The sequence below is a fragment of the Ixodes scapularis genome, unplaced genomic scaffold (genome assembly GCF_016920785.2).
Source record: "Ixodes scapularis isolate PalLabHiFi unplaced genomic scaffold, ASM1692078v2 PGA_scaffold16__2_contigs__length_2301149, whole genome shotgun sequence".
Lineage (NCBI taxonomy): Eukaryota > Metazoa > Arthropoda > Arachnida > Ixodida > Ixodidae > Ixodes > Ixodes scapularis.
Window position 1 is genome coordinate 168,814 of NW_024609842.1, and position 23,305 is coordinate 192,118.

Here is a 23,305-nt window from a genome sequence, read left to right on the forward strand (position 1 = left end):
TCGATATGGAAAGTAGTTCGATGTAGCAAAAACCATTTACAACCAACTTCCTCGATGGGTTAGTTGTCAAGAGAGAGCTTCTGTTTCTTTCTCGTCTCTTCGCTTTCGCCTTGCAACAACGCGCAAGATTTTTGTTTTTTCATGCGTGCATTTTTTTTTTTTTTTTGGCGTATCTCCTTTTCTGAATCGCTTCTCTTCGTGGGGTAAAGATTTCTTTTTTTCTGGCGTGCGTTCGGAGTGTTTTTTTTAATGGCTTCTGTCCGCTTAATTTTGTTCGGGGCTTGAGCTTTCAAAATTTTATTTTTTTCCTACTTTTATATTTTTTTATTTTGCGGGGCGGGGGGGGGGGGGGGAGGGGGAGGGGGGGGATGGGGGGACAGTCTGGAAAACGATTGTTTGCGCGTTTTTGGAAACCTTTGCGGGGGAGAGCTTCGATATTGCCATTGTGTTGTTCGTTATAAAAACTGCTTTTTACATGCATCTTTATTTACATTTTTCGAGAGTTCGATATCGACAATAATTCGCTGTACGTGGGTTCGTTCTCAACGATTTTCGCTGTATATGCGCACCCTCCGACTGGCACAACAACCGACAGATGGCGGCACCGACACCAACGCCTTATGGCAGCTTAGTAGCTCCACGGTCACGCCATAAGCACACCACATGTAGCTGAAATTACTCAACGAACCATCGGTATGATTAGTTTTGTGTACATCTAATGTGTTTTATTGGGAGTGAAAAGAAAATAATGTTTTGAAAAATATAGCACCGAAAAAGTGTGCACCGTTTTTGACTCAAAAAGGTTGTCTAGTTTTGGTGTGACTGGGCGGCTGCTGAACAGCTATAAGCCGCTAGGGTTGATGTCGCCATCTGTCGGTTATTAAGCCAGTCAGACGGTGCACATCTAGCAGACAGGTACCGTAGGTTGAAAAAATCATCATAATTTTTTTTTTACCTTTTACTCAGGTAAGTTTGTTCCTTGAACTTTTGATGCAGTGATTTCACTTCCTTCGGGCACCTCTGTCGTAAATCGTAACGTGATGCATCCCCAAACCGACTTATCCGGTGCTTTACAAGCTTCACCCATATTAAGAACTCTCCAGCGCAGGCGTAGTGTATATGTAAACATGCCTTAAGAGGGCGCGGCACCTCTATTTATTCGTCAATTTCAGCCACCAGATGGCGCGCGGCTCGTGACGTGGTTGAACGCGCAACTTCTAGATGGCGCCAGTATCGAAGTGTAAAAAGGCCCGCGTTATCCGCTGCGTGAAATAGATCCCCGAAATGTGTCGTGTTCTCTAGGGGGAGGAAGTTTCTCCCTCCCTCGCGCGCGCTTGGTATGTCTGCGGTCGGTCAGCTCAGTGTTCATAGCATCGGACGTCAGTGATAATACGCGCGGTGGCCGAGTCCGGTCTCTGCGCTGTGTGATGCAGTGTGTGGCGCTCGTTTCTGTTCGGAGGTAGGAATAAAAATGTCGGTCCCCTTTTTGACGACGCTCGTTTCTATAGCTTGTTTTTTTTTTATCTGAAGTGACCTGCAGTACCGCCTCTTCGAAATCGTCCTTTGCGGCGAGCGATTGAGAGTCAGGTTAGCATTTTATTTTGGTAAGCACTACACGTTCAATGAAGACCTCGGGCGGGGATGAAAATATATATTGCTCCCCAAAGTGTGCCCAAGGTGCGCAGTGACAATTGGAAATAGTATTGAAGTCGCGCGACCGTCGGTTGGTAAAATACGTGCGTTAGATTCACTTATTCAGCCTAATCATTTTTGCCGTCTTTTATCTGCTTCGACAAATGACATGGTCGAGTCTATCGATAACCTTAGCTACAGGGTGATTGAAGGAGACGCCACCCAGACAGAACATGCATATTCTGAGGACCTCCTCAGAATTACCCTCTCGGAAGTTGGGATATCCCCAGAATATTTGTGGTGGGAGATATATTTCCCCAGGATGTCCGTGGGATATCCATTTGGCCCACTTTTCTAATCCCCGGTACCTCCTCAGAATTTCCTCTCGGACGTTGTCAGAATTTCCTACGTTTATCCGTGGGATCACCGTACCAGATCCGGGTTCTCCTTGGGATATCTCCAGAATATTCGTGGTGGGAGATATACTTCCCTTGGACGTCCATGGGATATTCATTTGGTCCACTTTTCTGTTCCCCAGTATATTCTCAACATATCCCTATGGGTGTTGTCAGCATTTACTACGTTTATACCTGGGATCTTCGTACCAGACCCTACGGGTTGCAGTCTGTACACTGTAGGTTTATACGTGGGGCCTTACAGGCAGCTCCAACATACAGCGTGCCAACCTCGTCACGTGCTGGCCAGACTATGGTAATATAATATCTCCGTTGCGTTGACTGGCTGGCACTCGACGCTGTCGGCAGTGGCCTGGATCACACAGCTGTCAGCTGCAAGTCAGGTGTGCACCAATAGAGCTCGACTGCGCAGTTTGCCAGCTGTGTTTTTACCTAAAGACACATCTTCCACAGTGACTATGAGCTTGGCAACAATAAAATTTCATGCAAGTGAGGTATCTGAGCCAACCTGTAGGGCTGAGCTCGAAGAAAGCTGTTCAGTAAAGACATGGGCACATGTTAGCATCAAAACCATTGAATACTTCATTATCAGAACAAGATTTCTCTAATAAATGTTTGCTTAACATTCCAAAAATAAACATATCACATAATATACCAGGCATCAAAGCCAAAGTTGTACCCTGAAATGGCCTGCGAAAATTAGTGATTTTATGTATCGCATAGAAAATTGCCTCTAATATGTTGTTTTCTGGTTAGATATTTCCATTAAAATTTGCAAGTTTCAACTACGACTATGAAGGAAATTAAAGTTATAAAAATGACATTTTCAAGGACTTAGCGGTAGCTCTCGCGAACAGTTAAAAAATGGCCATGTTTGCTTACCTTATACAGAGATGGCCCTACCAGTCCGATAAGTGCCTAATGCGTTGTTTTCACTTCATGTTTCAAAAGGAGATACTTGTCAGAATTAATTTTTTGGCATGAGTTTTCAATTAGGTTAGACAGGCACACCAAGAACTTAATTCTGACAGGTATCTCCCGCAGGAACACAAAGTTAGAAACACGTGCGTGGCGCTTGTCGGACTGGTGGTGCATTCCCTGCAAAAGGCAAGCAAACAATGCCGTTGTTGGAACTGTTACCAACAACTGCCACCAAGTTTCTGAAAGAGCAATGTTTTTATTTTAAGTTCCTTCAAGTCAGAATTAAAACTTCAAATACAATTAAATAATTTGACCAGTAAACAACATATTTTAGAAAATTTCTCTCGATACATCAAATCGTTGATTTTTACAGGCCGTTTTAGAGTTAACCATTTTTTTAAGACGCCCGGTATTTAAAAATGACTAGAACCTTGCAGTCGAATTGGCAGTCCCACTCCTACTTTTCTGGCTGTCGCTTCTCCATTCGTTCCTTTGCATGGGCCAGCCATGACTTCAGTGCCTTCTCCACCTTGTATTCAGTTGCCCCAAGGCCCTTATTGGCGAGCAGACATTCTGGAACAATAAAAAATGCAAGTGTGTTCCAAAGCTCAAGTAGTGCACGGAAGCCAGCTGTTTTCTGAAACAAGAATAAGTAACTAAATGCACAGTGTAATTTTCTAGGATTCAAAGCAACTTAACATTGGTTGGCAAATTCCAATCATTAATTCTTATACTCCGTTTCATATTTCAATGCAACGCTACTGGCACAAGCGTGTGGCTTCATCTAGCATCCCACTTATGCAAGGGCGCGCGAAAGCGCAAGATCAAGCCAGACGCTTGCGCCAGTAGCCTTGACAGCATTGCGCATTAAGTATGAAACGGAGCATGGGCAGCCACCAGGATAGGCAATAAAAGTATTATTTTATAAAGTTCCATAATGCATCCAGCAAACTTGGGTTGTCTAAAAACCACTGGGCAAAAACATTCAAAAAGACCTGAATATCTATGATGTCAGTGTAACTCGGCTTTACTGCGAGCATGGAATCAAGAAATAATCTGCTGCTGCAGGTAGCTAGCGTATCTCGACGCCTCCTGCTGCAGTAGCCACCGACGACTCCTTAGGTCGAGATGTTGTGATTATCAGGCTTCTTAGTTTTAACCCCTTGAAGGACACGTGCAAAGGAAAAAAACTTTTTTTTTTAAACAGGCTAGATGGAAAAATATTATAAAACGAATTTACAAAGAAAAAAATTTAGAGCTATATTTAGGGCGAAAAACGAACTTGTAGTTATCGCCAAACTGCCAAATTGTTTTTTTCCAAAAGTAACTTAAAAGTGCCATATTTTTTCATCTTGAATTGTTATTCCTCTAATATTACACAGAAAATGTGAAAACAATTATTACGCAAAAATTAGCGGATGCGAAAAAAATATTTGCCAACTAAAACGAGTGCTGCCATCTATGATCAGCACCGCAAAACTACTCGGACGAGCCTAGCTCGTCCGTGGAATTGAGGGCTACCGAAAAAACCACTGGACGAGCTGAGCTCGTCCACGACAGTTCTAGCCAGAAACTGGCCGATGAGCTCAGCTCGTCCAGGGGACTTGAGGGGTTAATATTTTAAACTCCTGAAGGTTTGAGTACACCACTCAATAGTGTGAAGTCAAATTTAGTCAACAAAGCCCAACTGCCAACAACTGTTATGGCATATTTTGGCAATGGGCTGATCATGTTGAGATTCAACAGTTAAATGGGATGCTTAACAAGTTAAATATCAATCATAACCAATTTTTTGTGCTAATTATCACACCACACTCATGCTTGCATATGTGCTGTGGTTAGTAGCATCACCCCTAAGATATATTATTTTTTGACAACTATGCCTCAAATATTAATACCCATTGATGCAGGAAAGCGTGCAAGCTCACTAGTTCACAGCCCCTGCATAAATTTATAGGAAGAGTAAATGTTCAAATAGTGTTAAATTTTCCAGTTTATTAGCTTTTGCTGTTACTGTGACATATTTTAGTACATTCGGTGCCCAAACTAGTATAGATGTGTTTGCAGTGTTCACGACCTAATAACTCTCAGTCGGTTGCAAGCCTCTATTGTGAAAAGTGAGCACAGTTACATACCAAGCAGAACTGTCCAGCTCCGAAGGTTACAAAACTTGCTCTTTCCTTTGCCTCCCTGAAAGCTAAATTCAACTGCCACCTCATCTGACATTAGCTTATGAAGGACTCTTTGCAGGGCGTCGTAGATGCTTTTCCCGTCACAGCCTTTCCAATGCATCTTCTGCAACAGAAAGTAAAAAAATAACTATTACAATCCAGTGTCATGATTGCCACATGGCTGCTGGATTTGAGATTTCTCAGTTTAAAAATATGCAACTAGTAACACATAACATGTTCACCAGACATTTGTGCAGAATGTCCAAGAACAATGTTTACTTAAAATGGCCTGCACAAAGTCATCAACTTGACCTATCAAGTGGCATTCGATGTACTAAAATTTTAGGTCTCTACTCAGAACACAAAAGAAATAATAAATAAGAAACTAATTTTTGTCAAACGTAGGACACACACTGTCGGGAAGAGATGGAATGACGGCCATGTCTCAGTCAGTTAGATGAATTGGTACCTTTTAAAATACACCGCTTTAAAATACGCCACAGCTCACAAAACTTATTCATACGATTCTTCAAAGCTATATTGAATCCACCCCACTGCAGTAGCTCATGTTAGTTTGGGTACAGGAAAGAGGTTTCACGGTGCAACTAAGTCTTCCACTCCACCAGGCAGCACTTTGTTGCTTCTGTCGTCCTGAGTATGTTTTCTTACGCGTCCTTGTCTCTGTTGCCCAGGGCCTACACCACACTGTCCTGAAAGCCACTTTCACAGCTGTGTTAGAAGCAGCTGCACTGTCTCAAGATGTGTTCGACAGTCTCTTTGTACCTGTTCCAGAATCTAAATGTTGGGTCTCCTCTGTTAAGCAGACGATCATCTGCTTTTGCAGTGCGCAATAACACAAACATATGCATTTCACCTGTCCACTTTACACTATACACAGGTGGATGCATTGCAGACCCCATACAGAAATTGAGAGAAATCCGAACTCTAAGCACTTGCTGATCTTGTAGTTTCTCGTGCTTATCTGCACTGTACACACCATATCTGGGTAATGTTAACGATATTTGGGTAATGTTAACGAACATAGCCGCTCCTCTATCTGTTCTCAACAGTGTACTCCGCGCCGTCGAAAAAGTCAGTTGCTTCTTTCTTATTTCCTTTGTACGAGTTGAGACTAAAAATTGTAATGCCTAAATATGCCCAGTAAAATATATTTGTGAAGACCTCATATATCATTGCTGAATTTTTCAGGCCATTTCAGTGTGAGCTCTTCTGGGGGGCACGGGTTGTAATCCAAACAAGCTGTTTGGAGTTGCAGATGGGCATACATTTGAATCTACAGGCAACTAAAAAAATCCGACCCAAAAAAATCATGATGCAACTTGAAATGGTAGGCATTAGTTTACCAGCTTTTTCTTCATTTCTTCGCTCTCCAATAAATTGTCCAAACTTAGAAAATCCTCAACCCTGTTCAATGTGTCCAAGATAATGCCATCACTGGAGTCTTCGACATACTGAGCATACTGATCATTCTGGCTTAACTTTGCCACAATGAAGTCCAGTTGTTGAGACTGCTCCTCTTGTTTAGCTCTTACCATGTGCAGCAGACGGAACAGTTCTTTCTGCATTCCTGGAAAATATAAAAGGTATATTACTGTTCATGTGTGTGTCATAACAAACATGTTTCAGGAAAGTGGTAGAGCAACTAAGAATAGGATTAACTTGTTGATTTAGAAAGCTTTCAATAATTCAGACTTGGCTCATTTAAGCACATTAAAGCAACAATTATTTACACAGAGAGATTGATCTAGTATATTAATGTTATGCATCTGGCATTTATCTGCACTGTAAGTACCAGACACAACTGACAGACTTAAAATGAACTGTTAAATTACCCTCTTTTAAGCATTCATTGGACATCCTTAGGCTGGTCAAATCAGTATGTTTAAAACAAGCCCTTGTGCTGGTAGTATTTTTATTCTGTAACCTAGATAAAAAAAACACTTGCTATGGTAAATTTGTGAATACTCTTTAATAGCTTATTTATTTGGTTCTGTTCATTATACTTGTTTTCCAACGTCAACAGTTCAATCTAAACTATGCACAACAGAAAAATAATATGGGGAACAGCATTGAACCCACCTTTGGTTGTCTGCTGCATGGTAACTTTGGTGCTTTTCTCTGTATGGGTGTCGCCTTTTGGCATTGTGACCTGTGCGAGATTTTCAAATAGTGAATCTAGTATTGGGGCTGGCACAGCCATATATGCAACACGAGGCAATATGATACACGAGCCTGAGCTTATATGCCAGCTACATTTTTCAGTCTGCCAACGAGGCTACATGGTTAATTTAAGCGTAATTATTTTAGTACTAAAGACACTAAAAATAAGGTTCTTATACACAAACTCAACTCTCCTGCGTCATGCCGCGGTGGTGGCGCGTCGGGCGCACTTCCGGTCTGGGGTGGTGGGCAGAAGTCGCCGTGTGAGACATGCATTCCTGCGTTCTTTTGGAAGAAACCAGACAATAAAGCTGCCTTCTCATCAAAATGCTGCGACGGGGGCTGTACCAAGAGATTCTGAAAAGGTCTGAAGGTCAGTTTTCACGTTTTTCTGCACCCTCCGTTTGTCCGAGAACGTGGATAGTAGCCGTGAATAGGTCAAACCAGGCGCTGTCGAACTAAGATTGTTTGTGCCGGCAACACTTTGTGGTCGCCAGATGTAGTTGTTTTGTTCCAACATGAACGAGAGAAAACCGCCAAGTTGTCCGGACAGCCCAGGGGTTCAGTGCGTCTTCCAATTCACACGGCCGCCTGATCGGTCGAACTTTCGTCTGCTCTTTCAAACTCGTCTGCTTTTTGTCGTCTGCTCTTTCAAACTCGTCTGCTTTTTGTCGTCTGCTCTTTCAAACTCGTCTGCTTTTTGTCGTCTGCTCGTTCAAACAAAAGCGGCCCGTAGACCAAACCTTGACGCGGTGATTGCAATAAGAAGTAATTACAGGCCTCAAAAGACTTAAGTAGGCTCGGTGTAAACAGTAGATACAAGATGCTGATCATTGGTACCAGTGGCCATCACCAACTTGTTACGCATGGTCTGTTCCCGCTTCCGATTTTAAGTATCGACGTCAATCATTGCCGCTACCTACTACACTTTTGCAGCACGAGCGACGTCGTGACCAAAAATAGCTAGAAGAATCTCGTCATGGTTTTGGCGTCCATTCTGCGGCGTTCATGCGAATGAATCGCCGCACGTGAAATTATTTACGCAAAGGTTTGCAGCGTAACGAGCCTTGATAATTTCGCTCAGGCGATTAAAGTGGTAAGACATTGCTCTGAGGACGTGGAATTGACAATTCTAACGTGAAAAAGAGAATGCACATTCACACAGATGCCGACAACATGACATTCCAATGGTTTGTTGACGCAAAACGCGGTGCTTCTTGCCCGCACTCCAATGCGCATGCGTTCGAATTGTCGTCTACTCTTTCAAACTTGTCTGCTTTTTGTCGTCAGCTCGTTCAAACAACAGGGGCCCGTAAACCAAACCTTGACCCGGTAATTGCGATAAGAACTAAGTGCCGGCCTCACAACACTTTTGAAGGTTGGTTGGGGTAAGTATGCTAAGTGTTAACAGTAGATACCAGAAGATATGGATCATTGTTACCTAATGGCCATCACCGACTTGTAATGCCCGACTCTACTTGCGGTTTTCAGTATCGACGTCCACCATCAGAGCTACGGTCCGCGCTTTTGCAGTTTGAGCGACGTCGCGACTGAAAATAGCGAGCAGAATCTCATTGTGGGAGTCGGCTTTAGCGCTCCTTCTGCGGCGTGCACGTGAAATGAATCGCCACACGTAACATTATTCACGCAAAGTTTTTACTCGCTAATCTGGCTGAAGCCGCTTAAGTAGTCAGACATTGTTAGGAGGACGTAGAACCAACAATTACAGCGCGAAAAGGAGCACGGGGACTCCCAGCGACGCCGACGACAACGCAATTCAATGGTTTGTTTATGGGCGACAGCGGGCTTCTTGCCCACCGTCTACCGCGCATGCGCGGCGCCGCTGGCGTCCGCTAGGGGCGCTCCGGTTTGTTTGTAAGCATGAGTTGGTGTATATTTCTCACCTTTCACACCACCTCTGCACTTTTCCTTGTGTTTCTTCTGAGATGAATGATCTGGAAGATCGCCAAAAGCTTAAGAGCTTTAGAAGAATGCTCAGCACACTAGGAACTGTTACCAATAATAAACTGCAAAGCCTGAGGAATTAACCACAGTTCAGGCAAGATGGTGTATATTCACATGTGGCCCTGAAACTGTAGCACACAAGAGCAGAATAATAGGCACCATGAAATGTACTCAATGTTTCCGCTGCTGGGTCGCTCCGCTTTTTTGTACAAGTCTCGTGCTCATAATTTTAAAAGCAACAGTCCCTTTCAAAGCCTTCTGCAGTAGGGCTGTGGTAATATAAATAATACAATATAATTGTATTAAGAAAACAAAAGCCGAATATTGAATTGAATACCAATCTTGTTTCACATGAGCTGAAATATTTACATAGTTGTGCAAGAAAAAGCAGCTGGTGTGTGCATTCTGTGGTCAACTTTTCCCATCGGGCCGGAACTAGAAGATTACTTTACACATTTATTTTCTGCAATAGTGTAAGCTTCTAAGCATGCTTCATCTAGCACTCTGAAATGCACTTTGCAGAAATATTTCGATTTGAAACGGGAACTTTTCTTGGGAGGCATGGTGCAGTGTTGGATACTCTTGTCCCCTAATAATCCTTATCTGTCGATCACAAGGGGCCTTTTTATCTGCGTGCTTTTAGGTATGCTGTATTCAAAATATACTTATTTATTTATACTCTATTACCTAGCCCATAGTAGAATGAGAAAACCAAAATGCATTTCGCGTATTCCAAATCTAACAGGACACGTCTTTCGGTCGCCTTTTGACGAATATGAATTATACTCGAGTAATTCAATACTATATTAGCAGTTTGATTTGCAAATCGAACTATTATGAAGTTGATTAAACAACATAATAAAGTGCAATGTGCCTGATGACCAGAGCTAGAAAAAATAGCCTTGTAGTGATATAACTCAATTGATCTGACAAATTCCGACAGCTAAGGGGTGCTAAAAGAAGTCATAGAGAAAAGTCTAAACTGCAAGGTAAAGAAAACCAGACAGGCCAACTGTAACTCACCTTGTTGAACTTGAGGGGGCCCATTGATGACCACAGGAGGGGTTGGTGGTGGTTCAGAAGAGCTTTCTCCCGCTTCGTCCCAGTCATCATCAGACACTGCCGCAGGTGGCAGTGGTTCTTTCGTGGTTGCAAGTATCCGTGTGCCTCTGAAAAAATTCTTATTTGGGAAATTAAACTAGGCACACATGCTCAAAGCCAACATAAACAGGAGGTCTACATCCGAATACAAGTTAAGGTCGCAACAGATGCACCACCACAGCCTCATTGCAGGCAGTGTTGCTCCGCGATGTGCGAATGGCAACCTTTGCAGTTGAGCAAGTCGATACATAGTAACAGGAATAGCAGGAAAGAGAAACTGCAAATATGCAGGAACCAGGCATGGAACTACACAAACGCGGCGCTGACTCCTGACTCTTGTTGTTTTTTTGTTTTTTTACCTCAGTAAAAATAAATGTAAAAAGAAGTAGGAGCGTAATGAAAGTATGCTTTAAATTTCTAAGGAACAGTTTGACTTTACAAAAGGGTTGGATGCTTGTTTCAAGGCGCACATTCCATGTTTTGGGGTGGCATGGCGTACAGCTATCTCGCCGAGTCCTTTTCCTGCTTCTTTTTTTAATGTTCATATTTATTGGAGAGAAAGAAAAAAGCATCGTCGTATCTGCATTACTTATTTCGTCATGGCTACCGCCTTTCCTGGTTGTCCCGTGGAGCGATGTGTTGCCTAATTGGAACATGGTGGCGTTTATTTGGCTCAACCTCAACTTACAAAAAGTAGGATGCATCAATTATTATCTAGATGAGGCGATATACAACCAACTAGGTTGAAATTGTGGCACACACGCACCAGACAGGGCCTTAGCCACGGGGGGCCGGGGAGCTTGGCATCTTTAAAATTTCCAATTTAACTGGCAGCTTCTCTCACCCCTCCTCACCCAGGTCAACTTCCCAAAAACTAACCCCACCATAAAAAAAAAAAAGCTTCTGGCTACAGGCTTGACATTAGACACATATTAAAACACATCAATTCTACTCGTATAAGCAGTGCACAACAGACAATGAACTCACTAACATTATTTTTTACAGGCTGCATAGGGTAGGCATGTTTAAAATAAAATCATAGTAGCGAACAGGGTGTCCAATCGGAACCGAACCTAAAATCAAACCGTTATTTTTTTCCAAACTGTAAGCGTTTTTGAATTGAAACGCTCGCCGTCATCTTGGCACTGAACCGGAACCAAACCAAAAAACAAATTAATGGTGAACGGTTCAGAAAACGGTTCAGCGGCTTTTTATTTTGCAAACCATGTTAGCTACCTAGTAGTTACAATACTTGCGTGCCTTAAAGAAAAGAAAGCAAATGCTTTGTATCGAGATTGCGAGTTTCTATTGTTTAATTCCTAAATTAGGTTTTTTTCAATGTCATGGAAATGTTTATAGAAGGGTGAACAAAATAAAAAAAAAGTGGTCGTCCTGCTTTGGGGCAATAATTGCCACGGTGTGCTACATAAGGGGATATGCAATCACTCAATCAGTATTTTTACTTTCCTTGTTTGGGGAGAGCTGTTCATATACAAGCTGAACAGGACTCAAAAGAAAGCAGTAAACAGAACACGTAAACCGGAACTCTTTTTTTTTTTTCTTGCCAGAAAGGTCAATAAACGTCTACCCAATTTCAACTTTAAAAAAGAAACGTCGACACACGTGCATGTGAACTCAGGCTTGGTTTTCGGATCGTTTTACGTATGCTGGAGCATGGCCAAAACTCCTCCCGTCCGGCTGTTGCTACGCTCCATCTCTCCTTCAATGGACTAAGAAAGAAACCTACGGGTCGTCAGGTCCAATAACGGACGTGTTAAAAATTCACGTTGCAGATTGTTCCCTTGTGCGTATGATCGAGAGGGTAATATAACACGTAATTTCTAACTGGCTCGCAATTGGACGTGGCGACCCCGTAGCTTTTCCTCCGAGTCTATCGTAGGGTGATACGGAGTACAGATTGAAACAGTATTTTCAGGTCACATGCCTGTAGAAGGAAAAGGAAATCATAGCAGCCGCGGAGTCCATATGCCATGCAAAGTGTCGAAAGGCGCTCAAAAGCAAAGGTTCCGTCTGTTTGGAGGGCTTAGACGTGCTGCTTCCATCAGTACTTTGCTCCTTTGAGGTGGCGATGGGGTGGGAAGGAAAGGGGCTAGACCCCACAAAGGCGTGAGGAAGAAGCAAACAGAGCTTTTTCGTTTAGCTTAACTTTATTTTACAGGTCGGAAGGAAGATTGACGACAGAAATAGTAAAACACGCAGGACGACGAATATTCGATAGAAGTGTTCGTCGTCCTGTGTGTTCTATTTCTCCTGTTGCAGTTAACTCTACCAACATACTCTTCAGATAATAACTTAACAAATAAACAACACATAGCAAGGAAGATTCTTTCCTAGCAATATTCAGGTTGCAGAAAACAACTTCAGTTATTAGGAGTGAAACCGAAATTTCTCTCTATTCGGTCATTAGTCTGCACAAGAAAGAAGTGCAGAGTGGGTGACACTTATCCACTGACTCAAAGCCACCCCTTCCCCACTTTTCTCTCTTGCGCGGAGTAATGGCTGAATGGAGAGAAGTTTCGGTGTCCCTCGTAAGAACTGAAAATTTGTGACGCAAGTATTGCAAATAGAAATTTCCAACAGAAACTAATTTTGAGACATGCCTATTCTACCCAGGCCATAAATGAAATATTTTTTTAAGAGTAACATGACAATCAAACCGCTAGAAGCATAAGCTGTGGGGAATATTCTGTAAACGATAGCTTACTTGAAGTTGAGGCACAGAAGCCAACTAGTACATCATCCTCATCAGTTTCATCTGGCTCCCATCGCATCGGCTTTTTTCGGCATCTTTCTACGTCACGTTGCAAATCAGAGGTCTCTTCGGCTCGCGGAAGTTTTCGTCTAGCCTTCTCGTAGGACTCTGCAAGTTCGAGAAAAAAAAAAAGAAACACAATACAAAATTTCCCACGCTAGACATTGTGGAACTATTAAATTTCATAAATAGAACGAAAAAAGTTTACCAACAACTGAACTTTTAAAACCAATAGATGTGCAATAAATTTTGAAATGTAAGTTAGGGGAATGCACTGCCATACTAACCAAATTAATCCAGGGCAGTGCACCTTAGCCATTTCCAGAAGTCTGGCGGTTGGTGCACGTTTTGCACCATTTGTTGCAACTTTCTCGGGTTCTTCTCTGGTGGCCCAGCGACATAGCCCTCCTTATACCAGGACCTTGGAACAACTGCGACCATATCATCTTCATCGCTGAATTTCACGATGGCAAACATTCCTAAAAGTAAAACCAAGTACAAGAATTTGTTATTTCAGGGAATACAGCTGAGAGAAGGCAGCACAAAGATTAGTTTGCAAAAAGAGTGGAGACCTATGTATTACTCAGCTGCAATAGTAAGTAAATTTTCACTGCACGCTAACATTCTCAATCTGAAATTGGTATTTTCCAGCCTTCAGCGGGTATCATGATTTTAAAAATAATACTACTAATATTAAAACTTACTGCAGCTAGGTGGAGCTGGCCATGGTGAAGACCAAACGAAAAAAATGTATTCCACGTAGCAACCCAAGTATTCCGCACTTTCTTTGTATTATTAATTCCAACAGAAGTTTACAATGTGGTCACCAGCTCCAAGTTAATTATCATGAAACAAGGGAAAGACAATCTTCTTGTTTTCATATTCAAACTTGAGGCATTTGTAAGATATATCCTCTAAAGCCCAGGCAGTTGTGGCTGAAGGATTCGACACCTCAAAAATGCCAAGAAGAGAGGACTTGCATGGATACATGTAGATATCAGACCTTGCAAGAAACCTGGTTCCAACAACACAAGGAGACCCAGAAGAGAAGAAAGCGATATTAGAGGCTTGGACTATGGTTCCGTCATTCATGACAAAGCAGCTGTCCCTGGCATCAGCTTTCAACACAAACTTGTGAGGGACCACAACCTTTTTGAACTGCGGGCCTCTGCAACCTGCAGGTAGCGGACCACTCTCGTGCTCTGAAGAGAAGCATGGTTCCGTTGACGACACATTTCCTTCTGTGCCTGCACTTCTCTCCTCCATTATACGCTTGTACAACTGCTGGAGAGGCATTTCAGGCTTTCGCTTTTGCTTCTTAAGCTTCTGCATATAATTCTCAAATGGGAAGGCACTCCACCCATTCACTGAACAATGGGCCCGCACATCCGCAGCAAGGTGAATTAGTCCATGGGCATTGTGAGAAGCTCTTTCTTCTCTATAAAGAAATATGAACGTCCTAACGAAGTGTAGCAGAAGCTGCTCTGCATAGTCAAGGAAATCCCGACACAATCTGGGTGATGACAAGATTGTCAAGGCAACATGGAGAGACATGAAATTCTTGTACATATCTACGGGCAAGCTAGGCACAAACACAAGAAGGCCAGTGTACAGAAGGATCAGCTTAAACTCAGTAGCCTTCCATCGGTCCACCTCAGAGAGACTCCGTGGTCGTCTGCTCAGTTCGGAACAAATAAAATGCCGGAGGTGGCAGAGCTTTTCTGAAATATCCTCTTTGACGCGCCTGTGTTGCCTTTACTTTTTGGAGCCCTTCAACCAGAGGAAAATCAATTTCTTCATAACACCCAGCAGCACCAGATGCATGTACTCCAATAGCACATCTTTAACCATGTCAATAGGCAGTTCCTGTAAGATGGTTGTGCCAGTGTGATGGTCCTCTTGTCTTAGCTGTTCGAAAGCTCTGGTCAGTCCTCAGCTCCGCATCGAACTGTGGAAAGCACAGTCTCCGACCAACTGTTTTTCCCTCCGTTGTAGACTTCGTGCATCTGAAGTATCCATTATGGCTTTTGATCGAAAGCACGTAGGCCTTAGCAGGGGCATCACAAATGATTTGTGTGAGCCTGACTGCCACCCTGCTGCCATTGAGGAGAATATCAGTCTCCAGCAAGCTGGCCATGTCACGTACAAAGGCCTGCATGAACAGAATTGGATCCTCTGGCTTCGACTGCCCACAAAAGACACCTACCGGAAAGGGGCGGCCATTTCCGCAGTTTGCAACCCTACACAATATTGGTCAGAACTGGTCTTGTGTAGTTTTGGTCAAAGGGAGCCCATCAATGTTTATCTGCAAGTAGAGGCATTCTGGGAAAGTTGTCAAAGCTTGTAGAGTGTCCACCAAACCAGCAGCCAGTCCAAAATGACAATATTGCCCACCACCCAACTCCGTTATTGCTGGGCAGTTTCTTGAAGTATAATGCAGAGTTTTAGCACAGCTTGGCAGGGAAGAGAAGCAGGGATGGTTCTTCGCCAATTTCAGAAGGTCATTCAGAGCCTGATGGGAAATACTGTTCTTGATACTCCATTGCCTTAAATCGTTTCTAAATTGGTCTACAGAACCGCTTTCTCCATCACTTGAAGTTTTCGGAATTTTCGCGCCTGCGGCGCCTGCGGCACCTGCGGCTCCACTGTCGCCGTCACTACTGTGAACGGAAACATTAGAACTTCCAGAAAAGAGACTTTTTTCACTGGTGTTCCCGACTGTTTCCTCGCTCTCTGCGTCGCGTTTGGTGGCAGCAGAAAGACGCACGCCGGAGCTGGGTCCCTCACTGACGGACGACCCGTCTGACTCGCCCGCTACCGCAGCCTCACAGTAAACTGCGGGGCCGGAATCGCACACCAAATCGACGGACGTGCCTGCCAACCGTAGACTCATTTCCACACTTTCCCGTAGTTTCCGCCGAAACGTCCGGGATGTCTTGTGTTTAGGCATGACAGCGCGCGACTGCACCTGTAACTTCCACAACCAAGCAATGCGCCCGGATCACTCAAAATCGCGATCAAGATCGATCACAGGGTTACGCACGAAGTGTTCAGGAACAGTTTATGTGACACTGCGGAACTTATAAAGTAAGAAAAAGTGTGCTTACCTGTCAGCCTTGCTGATTTCAAGACGAAAATGAGTTCTTGTTTCTTCTGATGGACTGCGTGATCGCGCCAAATGGTCAAACGGTACAAACTGCGCACGCGCAAAGTTGCCTATAGCCGATACTAGTACCGCCAGGATTTCGTATTCAATTTGAAGCTCTACATTCATTAAAAATGATATTAAAGTACGTTTATAGTAATAAGATAACAGTTAAAATTATTTAATTATTTATATATATTTAAATTTTTGTGGGTTTAGTTTCGTATTCTACTGGTTGAATCAGCAGGGGAATCTTTCAAACTTTTCCCGGTCAGGATATACTGGGGTGCATAATCCGAGGGATGTACCCAGGACGATGACATGTAACATGATCTCCCACACATGCCCGCTACAGGATATCCTGAGGATTGCAGTCCCAGGGATATCCCCAGAATTAGTTCCTCCCGGCCGGGACATCGGGATATTAAGGAGATATCCTCAGGACTTTGTGTTCTGTCTGGGCAGGCTCTTTAAATCGACCGCAAAATTCGGTTTCTTAACCTATCGCGCTACAACTTTGTGCAGCGTTGCCCACAGATGGTGCATGTTTTTTTGTAAAATTTGCAAAGAACGAACTCACCTGAAGAAAAGCCAAAGAAGGAAAAATGCTTAGCTCCTATGGAAACGCAGCGACGCCACCGGTCTTCAAACAACACGGCGCCGTTTCGCACGGGAGACAAGAGACGGCGCAACGAACGCTGCCAACGAACGAGCATACGGCGCCGAGAGCCGAACGTTGTCTTTAGCAGGCGATCTTTTCGACTCAAGAACGACGCGCGTTCCGCAGGCGGCGACAGTCGCAGAAGCAAAAACAGACGCGGTAACAACAAGGAACTGCAGTTCCTTGTCTGCTAAAAACGCCGGTTCTCGGCGTCGTATGCTCGTTCGTTGGCGGCAGTTGGCGTCGCGACCGCTTGCACCATCTCTTGTCTCCGTGCGAAACGGTGCCGTATTGTTTGAAGACCGGTGGCATCGCTGCGTTTCCATAGAAGCAAATCCTTTTTCTTTCTTTCTTTTTTTCCTCAGGTAAGTTCGCTCCCTGCGAATTTCACAAACAAAAATGCACCATCTGTGGGCAACGCTGCACAAAGTCGTAGCGCGATAGGTTACGAAACCGAATTTTGCGGTCGATCTAAAAGAGCCTGGCGTCTCCTTGAATCACCCTGTAGATTGGACGTACCAAGTGGCCGGGCTTAAACAAAAATTTGCTTCGTTTATGTGAATGAATAACTGTTTTTTTTCTTTTCCGTGCTCGGTGCTATGCAAAAATCGCTTAGATGTTTTGGTAGCGTAGTGTGGCGGCGTTTTGCACGCTAACTCTGTATTGCATTCGCTGTGCACTGTATGTGTTCAGATGGAATGTGTCAAATCGTATTTCCGATCGATATGATGGATTTGCTTTGCTACAGTGTTAATTATATTTTCCTTGATCTAAGCTAAGTTTAAAATCGGGGGTGCAGCCAGACTTAGCTTCGTAACAGCCGTAATGCGCAGAAAGAAATTAGAGCTATGAAAGAAAAACAAATATATACGAGGCGGCTCGGTGATATAGAAGTAATGAGTGTACGAATGATGCCATCGTACGCTTTTTTCTTGTTCAACACTTCGCATCGCTGGGAAACGCTCAAGGTACCAGCGAAGTCAACGAGCTGGCGTGAAATTTCGGAAAACGAGCGTCACTTTCATCAAACGCTTTCATTTTGATATGGCGCAAATAGCGCGCGAAATAGTGACAGGTAAGGCAACAAAATTTAGATTTTAGATCTGGAACACCACCAGAGTCAGCCGTGTTGGGAGCATCTCTCGCGAGTCAATACGTCAAAGGTATTGCGCGTCGAACTGTACGTGTGAGTTATCCATTTCAGCGAAACCTTGATTTCGCAAAACTATTGTGTGCTACAATATGCATCGTGTTAATCAGCTATGACTATACCCAGTCTCACTAGTTGCGCGCAGTACTTGGAAGCCACGAGCGAGAAATAAATGAAAGTTGATTATGTAGGACAATCGCGACGTGGAGACCCATAAAAGAGAGTCCCGATAAGAAGAGAGCTCCGCCTTCCCATTCTCTTCAAGTGCTTGGGTTACGCTCTCAATCCTGCACCTTTGGTAACACTGCGCGCACCTAAAATCGCCTCCTTCCCTGAAAAACACGATGGCCTTCAGAATTGAGGGGTGCTACATGAAAGCGAGCGACATGTTACGGGAACGAAGGCGAGGTGCTCCGGGCTTTGAAAACGCTCCTAATCACAAAAACCACAACGTTTTTTGTTTTGTTTTTGTTTCCATCAGCGCAAAGATTATCATAAACTAAAAAAAAATATAGTGGGCATACAACACAACGCACCCACTGAGATCCGAGTCAAGGCAAGAACAACTAACTACTAAAAAGGAAAAAGTCATGTTCGCATACATAGACAGAACGCATGCTTCCAGAGAAATGAATCCCGCGCTTGTTCGGACAGTCTAATTGTGCGTCTCTCAAAAGCCACAAAGGAGGAAGACAGTCAGCGCCTGCACCCCCCCCCCCCCCCTTGAAAAAAAAAAAAAAGAAAAGTAAGGTTTTTTGGTTGCCCAAGCAATGACCTTGGAAGGGTATGCGATTATAGCACGTTTGTCCCGCGGCTGTTCGCCTGTCTCAAATGCCACGGTCCGTTTCTCCCAAGCAGACTTGTACGCGTTACTGAAAAATAGTAAGGAATTACACTTAGAATGACTCAAGGCTAAATTGTAACTTACTACAATTACAATTACCCTTCCATAAAAGTAAGTGACCGTTACCACAAAAGTAATCCGTTACTTTCGTGGCGTTACTTTCAACGTCATTTTCCTCAGTTAAGAAACAAAGGGAAGAAGGTTATTCAAGTTTTTATTGTTGCCACCTGTTCCATTTATTGACCTTGAGTATATTGAGCAACAGCTGACTCTCGAAAGTCTCGTCATACATTTTGCACTATTTCTTAGTGAAGATGTCCATTGATACGCTGAACACACTTTGAACTAAGGCACTGAATGGGAGTGCCATATTGTGCCTCACGAATGTTTTATGCTCTGCATTGGTCTTTTTCAGCGAAGCAATGGAGTACTATTTACCTCGAAGATAGAGCGAAGCTTCGTCTTTGCCGCCGTTGCCTGATATTCGAGAGTTTTAGTAGAGTAGGTAACAGTAAAGGCCCGTCCACACTCTTGCAACCAAGTACGACCGAGAGAGACCAGACCGGTTTTTAAGCCTCTTGCGATCTCTTAGGACCAGCTCCGCTGCCTCGCATCCGGTCCTAAGAAGTCGCTCTCAGTCGTACTCGGTCGCAAGAGTGTGAACGGGCCTTAAGGTGCTAAGTAAATAATAAATAAGGTTTGGCTCGATATTCTTATTCCTTTGGTTCTGAACAGGTCGAGCCTCAGTTGAGACGTTGGTGAATAAGAAAAAGTTTCCAATATTTTATTATAAGTAATCGAGAAAAAAAAAAAAAAAACAGGACACCCATAACAACAATTAATTAGAATGTTAGTTAAAACAAGGACATGTGAACGCACGTTTGCCATGTGTACCTTTCGTGGTGTCGTTCAAAAAAGCACGGAGCACGGACCGAATGCAGTTTACTCCAGTGTTCTCCAGAAAGACGTCAGCTGATGCCACGCGCAGCGAAGGGCAGAGAACTAAGTAAGCCCCAATATGGCCCCACTAACGAGTTTCGCTCTCTTATCAAGCCCAGAATCTCAATTCTACGTCAGCCACCTTTATGTTTTATTTGTAAAAATATCTGCTTGAGATAAGATGCGTCCGCAGCTGGGGCAAAAACAGGAAGAAAAAAGGACGAGGAAAAAGGGCTCGCAAAAACCTGACTCACAAAAAGGGTAACTGAGATGCAGATAACCTGGCTGAAATTCACAAATAAAGTTGGCACACCCTAGAAGTTGGACTACAAAAAAAGGAGGTAGCTTTGAAAACACGGTCAAATAAGGTCAAAGAAGCAGAAAAAGATACATCCTGTTTTCTAAGAGAAGATGATAAGTGTGCATCGACGAAGGAAGATGCTTGTGGCAATAACACCTTCACATATTATCTCATCTCTTTTAGTGGATTTTAGGGTAGACGGAGAGTTGTCTCGTGTTGTGACATTGTGAAAATTGTTCTAGTGACTATAAACGAGAAGGATATTGTTAAATCTTGTCTGTGCACTTTCCACCTTGAGCTTCGCAAACAGGCATACAATCACTTGGTGTCCCCCCCCCCCCCCTTCTATCGCAAAGAAAAAACGAAGACACACAAAAAAAAGAAGAAAAAAACGCGGATATAACTTGCCCGACCCCCCTTTTTCTAGAAATGTTTATTTGGCTTTTTTGTCATTGTTGTTAGGATCTAAAAAAATAGCTTCAGGGGCTTGGTGCTGCAAAAAAAGGCTTTGTGGAACTGAATAGTGTCAAGCCTCCCTTTGCTCTGGTCAATACGCGTGACAGTGTCACTGCGCTCAACTTTACCAAAATGAAAACGACCTTTCTTTAGAAGGGGGGGGGGGGGGAGGGGGGGACCGGTTCTGGAAAAAAATTGTAACGGATTACGAGGAATCCGTTACGTAAAAAATGTAAGGGAATCTAGAAAATATCTAATTATTCCCTTACTAAATTACCGATAAATGTAAGGGATTACAGCGAAGTAGAAATTTGGGCTAGTTGGTTCATAATCAGTATATACAGCGCCAAAAAACGACACGACAAAGACGAGAGTAAACAGGACGAGGCGCACTCGCAACTAAAGTTTATTTAGGAAAAAACACATAATATATAGGCCGTTAAAAGGGATTACAAGTATTTTCGTTACTTGTAACAGATTACGTACAAGTCTGCTTTCAAGTACCCGTCTTATCTTCCCGAGTATCAACTCTGCAGTGATTCTGGTTTATTCCGGTGCTTTCCAACTTTGCAAGAATGTTCGACGGATATTTGTACACAAGTATACCCTGTTCGCAGAACTATCTACAGCGCTAAAATTCAAAAGCGCTGTGTTGGATTCGGGAACTCGTGTAGGTTTAGCTCATTGTTGGAACATTCTTATTGGCTCGATGAACTCCACATAACTTGTAAATATTAGAATGAACTTTCCAGAGAACGATAGTAGTTGTTGGGGTTCAGGGCGACCGGACAGGTCGCAATTATTGGGTGTAGGCCCGTTTGTCATTTTCGCATTCGTCATAGGCCGACTGGTAATAGGCCCGTTCGTCACAGCGGAACATTTGTCATAGGGAAATTTTCACTAGGAAAGTTTGTCACTGTGCGCACCGGATATTCGAGTTTGCAAATGTATATTCATTATGCTTTGCATGGAATAAAGATTTGTACGTTATATTTCATTTTTACTGAAGAGAGGGAACATACAAACAAGTCATCGTTGTACTTAGAAAACAACAGGTTTATTGAGCGAAATAAAAACAAATTAAAAAGCGATATTTCGAGCTGCCGCCCTCAGGGTTTCAAGACGACTGCGGCAATCGTAGCGGCTCACAATGATCTGAAGACGCCGGTTGCGGTCGGCGTGCTTATTGGATACCCTCGAAGATGTCGTGCCGCCCTCTGCTTAAACCAGCGTCATCTCTCTCAAGGACTGCTCTATCTAGATGCAGCCCCGGAACGCCCATATATTGGGAGAACTGCAGCCCACGTTTCTCTGGCATAAAAAGAAAAAAGAACACACACGCTCGTGGAAAAAGCTTTTTGAGTGGGCGCCGTACTGAAATTCGAGCCACAAATGCAAAAATGGGCTACAGAAAACTTCCAAGTTCTCAGAGGATTAGCTCAGTTCTTACCTCGAGTCCCCGGTGCCACGCTTCGATGCTGTTGTTCGTCCTTGGAATTTCTACTAGTGTTGATTCTCTGACTGACCAAACCGGAGGAGGGAAAGTGGCCGACGACAAGCCGTTTCGACGGGGCCTCCCGATATACACGTCCTTGAAGTAGTCTGCCACGAGTAAGGCATCGGTGGGGAAAACCTCGAGAAGGGTCTTGGAAGGCCTCGGGAAGGTCGGCGATTCGCAAAAAGGCTGGAAGCATTCTCATCTGAAAATACACAAGAAATAAAGTAACCAATTGGCTTAACCGAAGACAACAATAAGTCATATAAATAGAATGCCGCATACCAGAACAACAAACTCTTCATCTGAATTGTAGCGATTCTGGTGACCACTGGAGCACACCATCCTATACACCTAAGGGGAGAAGTGAAAGTGAAAAAAAGCACCCCTGTATTCTAGTGCCGGGAATCATGGCTTGTATCGCGTTGATGGCCACTATCTCGAAGTCCGTGTTAGCCACCTCAAGATAGTTGGCCTCCATGTGACTCAGCGCGATGTTGAAAAACCTTAAAAAGAGCGAACATATTTTTGAAGTGCTCGAAAACATATCCAATAATGGGGCCGCGAAGCGTTTCGTTTCATACATTTATCAGAGCTCTTCTGTTGGTAGCTTCAGATTTGTGGAGCAGCAAGCCGTAAACCATTGGCACTACCACGCCATTGACTGTGGCATGCACCATGTACAGTTGCTAAACTGAGCCGAGGTGACTTTAAGGGTCCCGCCCGCGGACCACGTAATAGCCCGAGCCAGACAGCTCAAGTTCCGCTCGGTAGCAAAGAGCAGGATTCTTTCGCTGTCGCCCTCTCCGCTGTCGTGGAGGAGAAAGAAATCTCCTTTGGCTGTGGACTGTGGTCTCCATGCAGGTAAAACAGTCATTATTATAATAATATGTCGCGCACTGTGATTTTGCGCTGCAATACATTTTACCTTAAACTCTGTGGGCATGTTCGAGACGCTGTCTTCCTATCGCTTTGCCTTTCTCTTCTACATTTTTATGATTCTTAGTTTTCTCGCCCCAGTCTTGGGTAATTCAAAAAGAAATGACATTTGTATGTCGGCTCTGCAAGATGGTACGCTGTACTAGAAATTCACCCGCTGCCTTTTCTTACGGATTGTGCGCCGAAGTGTTGACGGTGCAAAAATCTGTGATGCA

At 43.7% G+C, this 23,305-nt stretch overlaps 1 pseudogene; it reads right to left on the reverse strand.

Moving 5' to 3' along the window:
- Positions 1–3,406: 3,406 nt before the first annotated feature.
- Positions 3,407–13,612, reverse strand: LOC115312909 (annotated as a pseudogene).
- Positions 13,613–23,305: the final 9,693 nt, after the last annotated feature.